Source organism: Peromyscus leucopus, chromosome 2, assembly GCF_004664715.2.
Source record: "Peromyscus leucopus breed LL Stock chromosome 2, UCI_PerLeu_2.1, whole genome shotgun sequence".
Classification (NCBI taxonomy): Eukaryota; Metazoa; Chordata; class Mammalia; order Rodentia; family Cricetidae; genus Peromyscus; species Peromyscus leucopus.
In genome coordinates, this window is record NC_051064.1 from 36636632 (window position 1) to 36653049 (window position 16418).

Sequence of the window (16418 nt, forward strand, 5' to 3'; positions counted from 1 at the left end):
AGGATAAAGCATTGAAAAAAAAATATTCTAAGCCAACGGACCTAAGAAGCAAGTTAGTTTAGCTATTTTGATATCTAACAAAACAGACTTCAAAACAAAACTAATCAAATGATATAGAGAAGGACCATATATACTCATCAAAGTAAAAAAATCTACCAAGATGACATTTAAATCCTTAACATTCATATTCCCAAAACAAGAGCAACCAAGTTGGTGAAAGAAACACTACTACAGCTTAAATCACATATTGACACTCACACATTGATACTAGGAGACTTGAATACCTCACTCTCACCAATAGACAAATCACCTAGATTAAAATTAAACAGAGATATGCTGGAGCTAATGGACATTATAAACCAAATGGACCTAACATATTTACAGAACACTTCACCCAAATACAAAAGAATATACCCTCTGCTCAGCAACCTTGGAACTTTCTCCAAAATTGACCACATATTCAGACACAAAGCAAGTCTCAACAGATAAAGAAATTTCAAATAACACTCTGCATTCTATCAGACCACTACAGATCAAGGCTAGATATAAAAAACAAGATCAACAACAGAAAACTTAGGAACTCATGGAAACTGAACTGCTCTCTACTGAATGATAAATGGTTCAAGACAGAAATTAAGAAATTAAACATTTTCTAGAATTGAATGAAAATTAATACACAACATACCCAAACATATGGGACACAGTGAAAGCTGTTCTAAATAAGTTCATAGCACTAAGAACCTACATTTTTAAAAAGGGGGTTTCGAGAAATCTCATACTAGCACCTTAATAGCACACGTAAAAGCCCTAAAACAAAAAGAAGAAGAAGTCACAACCAAAAGGAATAGACAGCAAGAAATAATCAACTCAGGTCTGAAATCAATAAAATAGAAAGAACTATAATAAGCAATAGAAAAAAATCAATGAAACAAATAGTTGGTTCTTTCAAAAATCAGTAAGACTGACAAACCCCCTATTCAAATTACATAAAAGGTAGAGAGAATATGCTAATTTTAAAAATTAGAAATCAAAGAGGGAAATAACAACAGAAACCAAGGAAATACAGAGAACCATAGGGACATATTTTAAAAACCCGTACTCCACCAAATTGGAAAAATTTAGACTTATAACTCCTAGTGAAATAGCAGAAGTCTTTAAAAGTCTCCCAACCAAAAATTTCCCAGAGCCAGAATTCTATCAGACTCTTAAAAAAGAATTAACACCAATACTCATCAAATTATTCCACAAAATAGAAGTAGAAAGGATGTTGCCCAATTCATTTTAAGAGGCCACAGTTACCCTGACACCCAAACCACATAAAGACTCAACAAAGAAATAATTATGAACATACATGTAAATATTTAAATAAAATACTTACACACCAAATCCAAGATACATCAAAAAGATCATCCACCATGATCAAGTAGGCTTCATCCCAGAGATACAGGGTAAATCCCACTTACATAAATCATTAATTGTAATCCACCATATAAAGAATCTGAAAGACAAAAACCACATGATCATTTCATTAGATACAAAAATTAATCCTTGGACAAAAATATAATTTCCCTTTATCATAAAAGTACTGGAGAGATTAGGGATACAAAGGATATACCTCAACATAACAAAGTAGTTTACAGCAAGTCAATAGCTAACATCAATTTAAATGGAAAACAAGCCTATAGCCAATATCAAATTCAATGGAGAGAAACGCAAATCAATTCCACTAAAATCAGGAACATGACAAGGTTATCCACTCTCTCCATACTTATTCAATATAGTATTTGAAGTCTTATTAGAGCAATAAGAAAACTGAAGGCAACCAAGGGGATATAAATTGGAATAGAAGAAGTCATACTATCAATATTTGCAGATGACAAGATTGCATATACAAATTACCCAAAAAAATTCTACAAGGAAACTCCTATAGCCGATAAACTCCTTGAGCAAAATAGATGAATACAAAAGTAACTTAAAAAAAAATGTACTCGGGAGGCAGAGGCAGGCAGATCTTTGTGAGTTCAAGGCCTGGTCTATGGAGTGAGATGCAGGAAAGGTGCAAAGCTACACAGAGAAACCCTGTCTCGAAAAAAAAAAAAAAAAGCAAAAAAAAAACCAAAACAAACAAAAAAAAACTAGTAGTCTTCTTATATACAAATGACAAATGAATTGAGAAAGACATCATGAAATCAACACTTTTTATAATACCCTTAAGTAATATAAAATATCTTGGGGTACCTTTAGCCAAGCAATAGAAAGAACTGTATGATAAAATCTTCAACTCATTGGAAACTGAAATTGAAAAGATATCAGAAAATGAAAAGATCTCCTATACTCGTTGTTCAGTAGGGTTAACATAGGAAAAAAAAAAAGGCGATACTACCATTAGCAATCTACAGATTCAATGAAATCCCCATCAAAATTCCAATATTATTCCTCAGAGATCTTGAAAGGACAAATTCAGCTTCATATGCAAAAATAAAAAACCTATCATAGCTAAAACAATCCTGAATAATAAAAGAACTGTTAGAGGTATTACTATTCCTGATTTCAAGATGTAATACAAAGCTTTAATAATAACAGCATGATATTTGCACAAAAACAGACATATTGATCAATGGAATTGAAGACACTGATAAAAATCTACACAACTCTGGATAGCTCATTTTTGCTAAAGAATTCAAGAACACACACTAGAAAAAAGACTGGATTTTCAAAAAAACTGTGCTGGTCAAACTGAATGGCTGCATGTAGAAGAATCCAAATAGAGTCATAGTTATTACGCTGAACAAAATGCAACTTCAAGTGGATCAAAGACCCCAACATAAAACCAGATATACCAAATATACCTCCATATCCAATAGAGGACTAATTCCCAAAATATATAAAGCCCATGGAGTTAGGGTTAAAAACCAAATACTATTAGTCTGAAAAAAAAAAAGAGAAAATTAGTAAGAAAATGACTCCTAATGACATTCTACTATACTCATAAATCAGTGCCTTGCTTAGCCATCGTCAAAGACGCTTTCTGTTGCAGCAGATGGGAACAAATAAAGCACTCAGAGCCCAACATTATGCAGTTACAAACCTTGGAACACTCATTTCTAAATAGATGTCTCCATCAACTCCTTCCCATCAGAATTCAGGGAACTTGGAGGAAACGGGGTAGAAAGAGTATAAGAACAAGAGTGGATGGAGTACACCAAGAATACAGGGCCCTCTAAATCAAAATAAGAAAATCTCATATGAACTTACATAGACTGAAGCAGCATCCACAGGGCTTGTATGGGGTCCACAATAGGTCCTTTGTGCATATATCATGACTTTCAGTTTATTGTTTTAATAGATGCTTGTGTGTGAATGAATCCGTCTATGGTTCTGGGGCCTTCTCTTAGGCTCTCTTCCTTCTGTTTAATTGTCTTGTCCAACTCTGCTTTGACAGTTTTTGTTTTATCTTATTTTATTTTGTTTTTATCTCTCAGAAGCATATTCTTTTCTACCCAGAGACAGAAAGGGGGTGGATCCAGATGGGAGACGAGGTGGGATGAACTGAGTGTAGTAGAGGGAGGGGAAACTGTAATCCTATATGAGAAAAGAATATTTCCAATACAAGGAAAATAATTAAAAAAAAAAAAACAATATTGTTTCAAAGTCATTTCAAGAAAATACAAAATGGTTGCAAAGCTACTTAGTCCTTGAAAAGTGACTAAAAGGGATTTAGCTCTCTCAAACCCTCACCACCACTACCGCTGAACAGATGCCAACGTCAAATCTTCAGGCTCGGCGGCTTATAAAAGCATGACCAAATACATGTCCCTTTTTAAAAAAGTCTCCTGTATTATTTATAGTAATGCAAAAAAAAAAAAGTAAATACCATAGGACCTCTGCCACGGTACTGTTAAGTAAACAGCTGCCTGATCTCCAGAGATAAGGTAGCAGTTGTGGGGCTTCTCTCAACAAGTTAGTCACTCCCAGATGTCATGTTTCTGTGAACCATGATTATCCTTGCATCTACTTGCCTGATTCCTCTCTGGTAACTGAAAACATACCTGGCAGAAACAGCTTTGAGCATAGCTCAACTAATTTGCACACAGCCTGTAGCAGTACTCTTAAGATCATTCATGGGATTTGAATCTATTCATTTCATTGTCCATCAACCACTGAAAAATAAGGCCTATTTGTTTACATGTTGCAAACCTATACACACACACACACACACACACACACACACACAATGTAATATCATGTACTAGATCACTCTCGCCTTCTCGATAGCATTATTCCAGCCTCACTTCTCTTTCTCCTGTACTATCAGATGTTACTCTTTTACTCAATGCCCATCATCATGGAAATGTGCTGTTCTTTCCCTAACCACCATTTGTGGAACTGTGAGAGAGGCTCTAAGGAAAAGGCAGAGAGCCTTTGTCCTCAGGAGCATTGTGTCCCCTGGAGTATTCTGGGACATGATTTCATGTCTCCTGTGTTAAACATTTACATTCAATCTATAAGACACGTTTATTCCTGTTGGATGTCAGAACACAGCTTATAGAACCCAATCTGGTCAGAGTGCCCTGAATCTGGATACAGCCGTCTGCCTTGCTTTCATGCTTTCCCAGATAATCTATAGTATGTGCCAAGCAACTGTGTTTAAATTGGTCTGTGCTGAGAAAGTTCTGTTAATATTTAGTATGTGCTTTCTGACATTTATTTACATGTTTTTCTGATCATGTTTTTCTAACTCAAACAATCTTCCTTAGGTCATTTATTGCTTTCTTTGTTAGATTCATGTATAAAGTCCACTGAAACTGAAGTAAGTTTGCCCCACAGCATTAGACTGTAGTCTGCCCCATTCTTTCAGGTCCTCAGACCCCAGGTCCAGCAGACAAGATCTGCTCAGGTGAGCTGACAGTCTCCCTTTTCCCACCATAGCCCACTAACATTTAGTCTTAGAATAGTTGTCAAAACAATCTCCAAAATGAAATCAAAGCAGATAGACTTTAGCAATAATTAACTTATTTTCTCCTACTTTTCTTTCAAAAAGAAAAGCCACTGGACCTGCACAAGTTCAAACCAGACAAAATCCAGGCACTGAGAAGAAGTAGACACAGAAACCCACCCCTTAACTAAGAAGCTATTTGCAATTGATATAAGGTCAGGTGGGTAGATAGGTTAAAAAAAGATCTGGCAGGAGTTGGGATAAGAAAAAAGAATATGATCAAAATATATCATATATAAATTTGTTTTAAATAAAAAAATTAAGGTAAATTATTTTAAAAAAGAAAGATTTCTATCTTATTACCTACATGTTTGTGAGCAAAATAGTTCTCATCTCTGAGCTGCACCTTCTTCTATGACATGAAGACAATAAATAAGCTCATAGTTATTGGAAAGAGTGAAGAAGTTCATAAGTTAACATCTACAGCAATACATAGATATAATATACATCAATGAGTGGCAACGTTTCAATGCCTTCAAAGATTTCACTCTGTTCTGTAACAAATGTGCCATCTCTACATGGTTCAGTGAATAAAAAGCTAGTATCTAAGGACTGGAAAATAAAATCCTGAGAAATGTCCATAGAAGTTAGAAAGAGAAATATTTTGGTTCATGATTCTTCTCTTGCTATTCCTTAGCAACTCTGAAATTTCCTTCTATCCGTAATGCCATCTCTTTTGTTTTCATAAATTCATATTCTCTTTCATCATCTCTTTCCCTGACCCTTAATACAGTACCTTGACACTTTCATGATGATCCCATCCCTCTGTCCTCACTAACCCACTGGCAAAGAATACATTTATGTTCATGCATTTGTTTATTCAATTACACACATGCCCATTTCCTGTTCATCATTGTGCCTCATCTATAAAACTCCATTAATCCTACATATCTAAAGTCTTAGGAAAGGTTTCTTAGTAGCAAGGCACTGCTTTTCTTACCTCTTCATTTGCATGATTGTAGGGAACCATGTAAATACAGTAATTTTTCTGGTATCTAACAGATGGTATCAAATAAACTTCCACTAAGCCCAAATTATAAGACTATGTAGTTCTAACAATAATATTTGTTCATATTTTCTATATTTACAAAATTTTACTTTCACAAGCTACACTTCTTGGTGCTTTGTAATGTTAATAAAACATATACCTAAAATATGTAGAGGGAAAAGACATAAAAAATCAAAGTGAGACACTAAATTGTGCCATTAAAAATAATCAATATTCTCCCATGAGATATTTCACTCTCTCATGCTTTCTCCTCCTCTAGGTTTGTGTGTGTGTTCGTGTAGTATGTGTATGTGTAGTGTGTATATGTATGTGTGTAGTGTGTATATAGAGTGTATTGTGTAGTACTTGTATGGGATGGTGCGTGTGCATATGTAGTGTGTGTATAGGGTGTGTGTGTTGTAGATATGATGTGGGTGAGTTGATGATAACTTCCCTGTAATACAACAACCCAGAAAGATGCCATTACCAAGTTAGTGATTTTTCTATTACCCATCATATTAATTAACACTTGCCTTCATTTAAATACTAAGGTGAGACAAACTGTTTTTTTCAGAGCCTGCCCCCATTTAGCATAGAATAGAAGCTTGGTCAGTGACTTGTTCTGCAGGAAACGGAAAAGTGAGTTATACCGAGTGGAGCTGGGGCTGAATGTCAGGGGATACTGCTGCTTACAGTGTGAACTTCCAAACTCCAGCTGCTCTCTCTGCCTTGAGAGACTCTGAGATTTGGAGATGTTAGGAAGAGCTTCTGCAGGACAGAGGTATCTTTGTGCCCTGTCACCACCAGGTCTTATCTCTAAGACAATCGCTACCTCAGGGCCTATTCTCCTCCCTCTGAGAGTGATGAGGGAGTGGGGAGAACTGTAATCAATTCATACAAAAACGGTTTACTTTCTGAAACGTGTGATCTACTGATGAACAGGGATAAATCAAGATAGCATCTACATGGAAAAGGTACCTTTAATTTATCTCCTGAAAACTGTCAAAGTCATATCAGAAGTCACTTGTTAGGAACATCTGCAGTAAATTCTACTCCTGGGCAGAAAAAAAAAAAAAAAAAAAAAAAAGAGTCATTGCCTCTATTCCTTGGTTCGTATTTTTTAGCTTTATTTTAATGCAAATAAAAACAAAACCACAAGAATGATCTCCAGCTGTAAAGAATGTAAAAGATCCAGGCATCACTCGGGTTCTCATATGACAAGATTTATCAATCCTTAACATGCTCAAAAGGCAGTGAGAACAAAAACTGTCAAACACAGTTACGGCACGAGGGCTCCACCGCACCAGAAGAAATTAAGTGAGGAAATCACCAAAAAAGCAGCTCTGTTCCCTGACTCACACCCGCTAAGGGAAATGGCAAAAACCCTTTGCTCCTGCATGGAACAGCTCAACACCTACAGGAAAAACAGAGGGCCTCTGCCCGTTACTGACGCTGACATTTCAGCTCTACGCACCCCCCCCCCCCAACTCTTCCCTGCTCAGTCCCAGGGGCAGGGGTGGCATTGACAGAAGGCCTGTGTCAGCTTCCATCTGACTGTCACTCTGGCTTCTGCCTCTATTATCAGCAGGGCACTAGAGCAGCCACTGCTAAAGGCTGCTGATCTCTATCTGCACTGCGCTGGCCTTGCCATGAACCTGACTGCGCCAGAGCAGCAGCAGCAGGCCTGGGTGAGCCCCAGTACCGGGGGGAGGGAGGGGGCGGGCAGCTGGGAGGGGAGGGAACCAGAAGAAAAGCGCCAGAAACAGACCCCAAAAGGTTAGGGAGGAGCAGGGTGGGCCGGAGGGCGGGGGCTGTAGTGAAATGGAACAGACCGAGGTGGAGTGGGGGGCGCTGATACAGTTTGGACCCTTTTCTTATTTTTTCCTGTCCATTCTCCAGCGTTCAGTCTTTTGTGTCAGCTTTCAGAAATGCTCTGTTTGACTGGCAGCCTGTCACAGATCAGTTACCACCTAAAGCCGCTTGGCAGAGAGAGGTGACGGCCCAGGAAGGGATCTAAGTGGGTTTATCTGTGCTTCTTTACGGCTCGTGAGCTCCTTGACACAAAGGAAAGGGTATTAAAGATCTAAAGCGAGCCCAAAAGCGTGAAAGCTCCTTATAGGCTGCAGGATGTGGATGTGACTAAATTTTTAAATATTTTGAGTTGATGCTATTCATTTTGCCAATAGAGTAGAAAGAATTTTTGTTACAGAAATGAGTGTATGTTCCACTTGAGTGAGATTTGGAAAAGGAGGAAGTCCCTAAAATATGTGCTTAGAATATTACAACTGCCCTGTATTTACAATCCTGTATCTATTTTGAATATAAATAAAATTGGATACTTAAATAAAAACTAACATTTATGTGATTCAAGTGCATCTTAACATTACAGATTTCTTCTTTATCTTTAAACATTATAAATTAATATTTGGCATTTATTTTTCCCACATAAATAGCAATATGAAGGCAATCCAAAAATCATTCATTCTCTCCCATATCATCTCTCTTGGTCCTTTATGCATGGATTAATACTAAAGTAGTGTTCTGTTACCATGCCGATAGTCTCTCAACACATTCCATCAATGATAAAAGACCTACTACACACACAGAGGGAGCCATTTGTCACCTGATGGTAATATTGTGTACTATCTTATTATATTTTAGATTAGGAGGCCAAGGTTTTCATGGAGTATCATTTGAATGCTATCAATGAATTACCAATGATAATCAAATTCTTGGTACCCAGGACAGGAAGATTTAATTTAGAGAGTAATTAAAGCAAACCTACTTTGATTCCACACACTACCCATGGCCAGGGCAGCAGTCTTAGTATCATCAATTAGCTGTATCAGGGGGCCCCCAATCATGGGGGTCTATTCAAAGATCTCTGGGTCTTTTTGGTTTAATGAAAATAATATGATAAGTATGCTCTACTAAACTTTTGCTGGTGCTTCGTATCCAAGCTTGAAATGCCTTGTTTATAAATAGAAGGGCAGTGCTGCTCTTCTCCGTTACCACCTGGTTTCCTCCACTGGTTTCTGAGTCCATTTTAGGCTACACAGATATTATAAAGTTTCTCTCAGAGGAAACATTTCTTGGCTGAACTCGTCTATTTCTTGAACATTATCTATTTATAAATTGGTAGATACGGGTAAATAACCGAATTATGCTCTTTTCCTTTAAACAAACATAAACAAAATGTCTTGCCTATGCAATGTTCTATTATAATCCTGAGAAATTCAAATTATGACAAAAGAGCTAAAGTAACATTTGAAGACTAGAATGAACAAAGAATTCAAGTCACCATAGAGCAGATGGGTTTTAAGTTCATAGACACTGAGTCTTCTACTGAATAACTGTAGAGTCTTACATAATTTCACCTTGAATTACTTGTTCTAAAGACTTGTCTGTATTCTGTAACTTGCAGTGGGGGGTATACTCCATAGTGTTGTTATGATAAAGACTAGATAGTGTACATAACATTCTAGGGGCATTGTGTGGCTTGTAACAAGCATCCCACAAACATCATTTCTACTTATTTCTCCAGAGACTCAAAGTAAACCATCCAAAAGTTAAACAGGTATTTGTATGAGCAAGTGCCTGACACTGACAGCAGGGTTATCAGCAAGTTGATCTGTGCAAGAACCTGGATGCTCTGTTTTACAATGAATGCGGGAAAGAGTTTGCTCTCCATATAGAGTAATTTCATCTAGACTTAGCCATCATCGATGTTAACACAAATGATCTTTAATTTTATTCTCAATTTAGAATGAAGTTAAAATACTATTTCTGTTAATCTGGTAACAATGGAATAAAAAATAAGCAGGACAGATACAATGTTATGCACAGATACCATTAAAAAAACTTGCTATGTTAAAATTTGTCCAAAATTCAATGTAGGAACCCTAGTTAACACTGTGGGAAAATATTCCCCTTTAGCTTCTACGTTATTACCTATTGTTCTATATTTTCAAAACTAGTACGTGAAGTGAAAGCCCTTTGTTTCCACTCACAGTGGAAAACAGGAAGGAGTCACATCTAGTAGATGCAGATGAGTTTACCATGACACATTCAGAATTCACCTCCCTCTAATGGCTTATTATCTCAGCCTCAGAAGCAATAAAACTGAGGTATTAATTTTATTTTCTATTCCAAAAAAAGCATGCTCTCATACAAGGCATTCCCATCTCAACCAGTATCAACCAGGTCAGAAAGGATATCATACACTATAAGAAGTTGGAGATGGTAAGTGTGTAAAGGAGAAAATTATAAATAGCAGCAAAGGCCTGACTGCCCATGCCATTACAATATGGCTGGAATAGTCTATTAATGGCAATAGATTATATTAAAATGGAAGATAAGAAGAACTCTGGTTCTAGTCTCAGTGGCAGCAATTTTTCAAATCCATGAGCAGGGAAGAAGGAAATTCCCCTGAGAACAGTAAAGCTTGTCCATTCCCCATATGTGCCTATTAACTTCACCACATTGGTTCAACAACAACAACAAAAAAGGAAGAAAGAAAGAAAAGAAAAGGAAGAAAAAGAAAACTGCTCCTAGACACAGGCTCAGCCCCCTCTGGTTATCTCACAAATGTGCCACTGGTCATGCACAAAAGAATGTGCGTGGCTCTTGTCACATTTTCTAAAAATCATGGTGGGAATCGTGTGGTTGTCTACTCTTTGAACAATGCTAGCAACCAGGCAAAGGCTTTCTTTGTTCCCTTCTGTTTCTTTTTTGTTTGTTTTAACTCAAACTAATTTGCATTTGTGAAATAGAATTTTCTGAAGGAGAAAATGTGAGTTTTCTTTACTTCGTGATTGGAAGAGCAGGCAAAAAAATATTACCATGGCTAAAAAACGTAAGGCATTACATTGCTTCACCAAGTTTAAAACATAATTTAAAAACCACTAAATGTGTCTATTTCAATATATGGAAACATCTTTTGCAATGCATGGTGCTCAAGTCTAAGGAAATCTATATGTATATAAGTGGTTTGTACACACATATGTATAATCTGATGCCGACTGATGTATATAGGTAACTGACATGGCATATAGAATAAGCACATCTGTGTTCAAAGTGTTGCATATGTGTGTTTCAGGTAACATATTCTCTCTTAAGTTTTTAGTAAAAAAACGAGAAATGTGACATAAGTAATGGTAAAAAAATAAATTAGAGTAACTGATGCACAAAAGACATCAGAATGTGAAGTGAGTGGTCTGTTAAGAAAGGCTCTGTGGATCCTAACCTTCTTTATAGTCCATTGGAATTATTCTAACATGCTAACAAAAACAGCCATCATCTTTTTAGCTCAGAACATTGCCATTAATTTGTGATTCTATAACTGACAGAAACAACATAGTTGTGGATTTACATGCTCTGGACACCAAATAAACTAATTAAATCAATCTAGACAGCAATTGTTTTTTACTGTTTACTGACTTAAAAGCCTTTGAAATAATAAAATTACATGTAATAGTAAGGTATGGATCTATGAGCTGTGATGATTGTCAATGGTCTGACACTCCTCCTGGAGGATTTGAGGTTAAAGGAAAGAAAATGGCCAGTCTGTCTCTCAGCAGTCACCTTTCCCTTTGGGTTTATTGCTCTGCCAGCCATCTCAGAATGTAGAGCTCAGGGTCTTTGCAGTCACTGAGAATATCACCTTCACAAAATTTTAAGGTAGATCAGAAGATTCTTCAAATAAATGACAAACAAAGATAAATGTAAATGATCCAAAGGAAAGACTCATGTAACCAAAACTCCACAAGAACATCATGGACTCACTTAACTTGTCTAGAATATATTCTTTTAGAATAAAGATGATTTGCTTCTAGAACAAGGAATTTATGATAAGGAATACTAAATGCTAGTAGTTAGGCAAAAATAATTTCAAACATTTTGAGGATTGTATGACTGTCATCTTGTATTCTACAAAGACTCAACTACCATAGTTTGGAGAAATGTTTTCGTACAATTTATAACAAAACACAAAGCTGAAAGCATATTTGGAGCACTTTTCATAGCATTCAGCATCAGGAAGAGTGAATAACCCAGAAAGTACTCCACTATCACTCCTGATACATAAACAATTTGCATTCAATAATAAAATATAATTTGCAATTACCATGTTAGAAAATTTCGTTTTGTACTTAATAATACTGCAGATCAAAATTTCCTGAAGCTGTCCAGGAACAACCACCAATTACTTAATTGTTATGTTCATTTGAATAAAAAGAATGAGCAAAACCATAATCAATTATTTTAAAGAAGACTATTGATTATTAAATTACCGAAATGTTCATAAGCCATTCTGTACTTTTTATATATATATAGCTAAATCTTAAAAGCAGAAAAACTACTCTAATGTAATCTTGTTCCACAGTTTAAATAAATAGGTCACAGAGTTAGGATGCCTGCTAACATTCCTGTGGATTGAACCATCACTAGAAAATCTTTTCTGCTGTGTACCATGAGAATTCTAGTGTTAAGTATAATTACCCATAAATAGTGATGCCTAACCTGTTGTAAGGTATTATTGTTTCCTTAAAAACAGAGCAGATCCTGTATGATAGCAATACAATGGTCCATACATAGTAACTGATATCTAGAAAACAAAGATTTTAGTGTTTGGTTAAAAGTATCAGTCCTGTGTTCACACTCATCTTCACCTCTGATTCACAGACAGGGCAAGTCCAGAAATCTGCACTGAAGCTAAATACTAGCCTTAATAGCTTTTTGCTTTAAACATATCTGCTCCTTTGAGATTCCCAGATATAAATAGTTCTTTATTTTATACATTTATTCAGATTTTAAGTATCAAAGCAAGTAGCTAAAAACAAATTACTGAAATTGAACTTCCTATTGGAATTAACCCTTCTTTCAATGTCTAGTAACACTTAAATCTCATATTTTCTAGTATATAAAGCAAAACAGATGGTTTAACAATATTTTTACAGTAGATAAAGCCAGATTAGCCTCAAAATATTATTGAACATTAAAGAAAATAAAGTATGAAATTACTTCACAATGAGAAAATACATTTTAAAGTACAGTTTGTTGTTTTTTTCTAAATCTAACATTCTCCACATACAGTTAGAAATTTTTAATTGAATCTCCTGTCATACTTGGGAACTTACATAGTAATACTGATATGTAAGCTCACTTTCCTTTACTTGGCATAGAAGGTTCCAAGAAGAACGATTGGAGGATTCTGAGTACTTCAGGTGAGACTTCCACTCAAAGTCTGCTCGACAACATGTTGAGCAAATATTTGCTCAATAAATAGAGGCTCTACTGTGCTTTTCTATTTAAAGTAACTAATGGCTCAGCTATATATATATATATACACACATATATACATATATGTATATACATATGTATATATGTGTGTATATATATATATATCCTTCTGGAGGTGAAATGAATAAGAAATACCCCCATAGACTCGGGTATCTGAGCATTTGGTTCTCAGTTAGTGGTGCTGGTTGGGGTGCTGAGGAACCTTTAGGAAATAAGTCTTACTGGTGGACACATCACTGGGGGTGGGCATGAGAGTTTGAGTTCCCCTCCCACACACATTCAAATTCCTCCCAGTTTCCTGTATGATTAGAAGTGATAGACAAGCTTCCTGCTCCAGACACCCGACCTGCTGCCTCGCCTCCTCTGCCATTGTGGACTCTCCCTCTGGAACCATAAGCCAAAACAAGCTCTTTCTTTGATAGCTTGCTTTTGGTCGTGGTGCTTATCACAGCAACACCAGAGCAACTACTACACTTGGACTGACGAGCACTGATCCTGAGCTGCCTTCATAATACTGAACTAAGATTCGTTGCAGACAGAACGGTCTAAGGCTGTCACCTTGGGCATCTAAGCGCAGTTTTCAGAAAATGGTGTACAAAGGTACCAGGAGGGCCTGGGGAAACAGTCAAAGTATATCAAGCTGTTTATGGAGCTGATTCTGAGCTGGAAAAGCAATGTGGAAGTCGTTAAAAAGCTACGAAGCAAATGGATCCTCTACCTGAAGCAGGACTGCCGGCATTCACTATCCTGTACACTAAATAGCTATTTCGGTGGTACATAAGGGTGAAAATTGCCCACGTTTTCCCCACAACTTCCCTTCTAGCCCGCTGGGAACACATGTCTTTTTAAAAATAAACTTCTAAACTTGTAAACTTAGGACACTTTGTCGTTCTAGGAGAAAGAGTGAAGATGGGGGGGAGGAAATAGGAAAAGAAGGAGGAAGAGAGAGAAAGAGTCTAGTTTGATCATTTTATATTTCTGAATCTTCAGCAGCAATGAAGAAGAAGGCTATAAAGTAATCTAGGCTGTCTATCTTATGAAAAATTAACTTTGTTTCATGTAAGTTTTATGTATTAACGTAAGAACGAATTATCCAATAACACTTATCAAAGTATGATCAAAATGTAAGCTACCTCTTTAGGCATTAAAAATAAATTCAGTTTTATATTCATGTATTAACACATTTCTCAACTATCTATTATAACTTAAGCACTATTTTGTGTGATAACCATAAAATAATCTGGCAGAAGTACAGAGACATCATTTGTTAGTGAAAATTTGCTCCTAATTAAAGAATTTGACAAATTTTCATCTACCTTACTATGATAATCCAACAGTTAGACAGATGTATCATTGCCATTTCAAATATATGTTTTGAAAATCAAAAATGGCAGATTCCAAGATGAGCACTCAGGGTATAAGAATCCATTATGAGGCGAGGTATAAAGCCTGAAGTCACATGGTTCTTACCTAACATGAGCTTGGTATACAAATTCTGAATTAGATTTTCATTGAAAACCCTACTCCCTTTCCCATATTACCTTTTGCACTCCAAACCTCCCTTTCAACTTCCACTATCTATAAGAAAACCCCCTTCTTCCTAGAGTTCTTTATCAATAAAAGAATGATTTCATTAATTCTCCCATAATGCATCAAGTCTTTGTGTCTCTCAAGCTGGGTGAATTCACCCATTTAAGACCACCGTCAATTGGTCTATGGAATATCACTCTAAAAGCTTTCACTGACAGGGATATTTAAGGTAGTTTTGTATGTATGTGACAACTAATGGAATAGAGGGCATGGATTTGAATGAAACAAGGAGAAGCATATGTGACAATTTGAAGGGAGTGAAGGGAAGGAGGAAACATTGTGATTATATCATAAACTAAAAAACTAATCTTTAAAGTTACCTTTACAATATTTCAATGAGGCTTTAAAATTCAACTGCACATGAAATGATTAAAAACTAAAAACAAAAGCAAATAACATTCTACTACACTATTCTAGAAAATTCTTGGGAAAGTCTGACATCTGACATCTGATCTCTAGATTATGATGATGTTATAATCATTCAGTTCTTATTGTCTTGGTATGAGCTAGGCTATAAAGTTTTATCAAAAAATAGATATATCTGAATTCAAACAAACAATGATCCACTTTTAGTATGAATATAAACTGTGCAAATTTTGAATTGCTTTTCTGAATTCTTACCTGGCAACTTTAATGCTTCCTTTTAGTAAAGAGGAATAGTGATTTCTAGGACTATATTCTTAATTGATATTTACTCTATTAAGAGTCAAAATTAGAAATTTATTTTGTATTCTTCAAAACAGAAATCTTTAAGACAAACTATAATGGTAAATTATAAACTTTCCTTAAAAAATTAAAAATGATGATCCAGAAAAGCTTGCTACATCATTAATAAACACACCCCAAAAAAGATTGAAATGCATGTCCAAAAATTAAGTGATGAACTCACAGAATTGAAAGCTACTGAGAACATGGAGTTTCTATGATATGAAAAAAATACACACCAATCTAGTCTTAGGTAGAATATTGCTGATGAAAAAGACAATGTAAGAGCCTCGGCTTTTGCTTATTGTCTATTTGCTATAAAAATTCATAGAAAACATTGTTTTGTTGTTTTTCTTTAAGACAGGGTCTTCCATATCTTAGGCTTGCCTGACACTCTATATGTGACCAAGTATGTGGTCCATTGTGCTCAAGAAGTGCCAGCATCCACGGCTCACAAACCACGGGGGTGACATGAGCATTCCCCCTGAGAACTTCCCTGGGCCAGTATTTAAAAATTACTTCAGTGACTAAATAATAAGTAATGTGATGGTCTCCAAAAAGGAACTCAAGAAGAAAAAAGATAGGAAGAGGTAATTAATCCCAGGTCTGAAGATGTTCGGCATACTGATGATAGTGAACTCTTGCCAGCAATAATGATTTTAAAAGTTCATATTTCAGAGTCAAATTGGACAGAAAAACTACATAGTAAGACTTTTTTTTAAATTCCAACATTCCAAATACACCTAGCCTAAAATTGATGCCTTTGAATTCTTTACAGACTGGACATCTGCTAATTCATTTAACTCATTCTTTTGAGATTTATTTTTTTAATTATGTATC

At 35.9% G+C, this 16418-nt stretch overlaps 1 long non-coding RNA gene across 1 annotated transcript; it reads right to left on the reverse strand.

Moving 5' to 3' along the window:
- Nucleotides 1–1377: 1377 nt before the first annotated feature.
- LOC114699079 lies at nt 1378–12964 on the reverse strand. Its single transcript, XR_003735460.2, has 3 exons — nt 6963–12964; nt 3256–3582; nt 1378–1498 (listed from the first exon to the last, which is right to left on the reverse strand). It is a non-coding gene; the product is annotated as an uncharacterized LOC114699079 (long non-coding RNA).
- Nucleotides 12965–16418: the final 3454 nt, after the last annotated feature.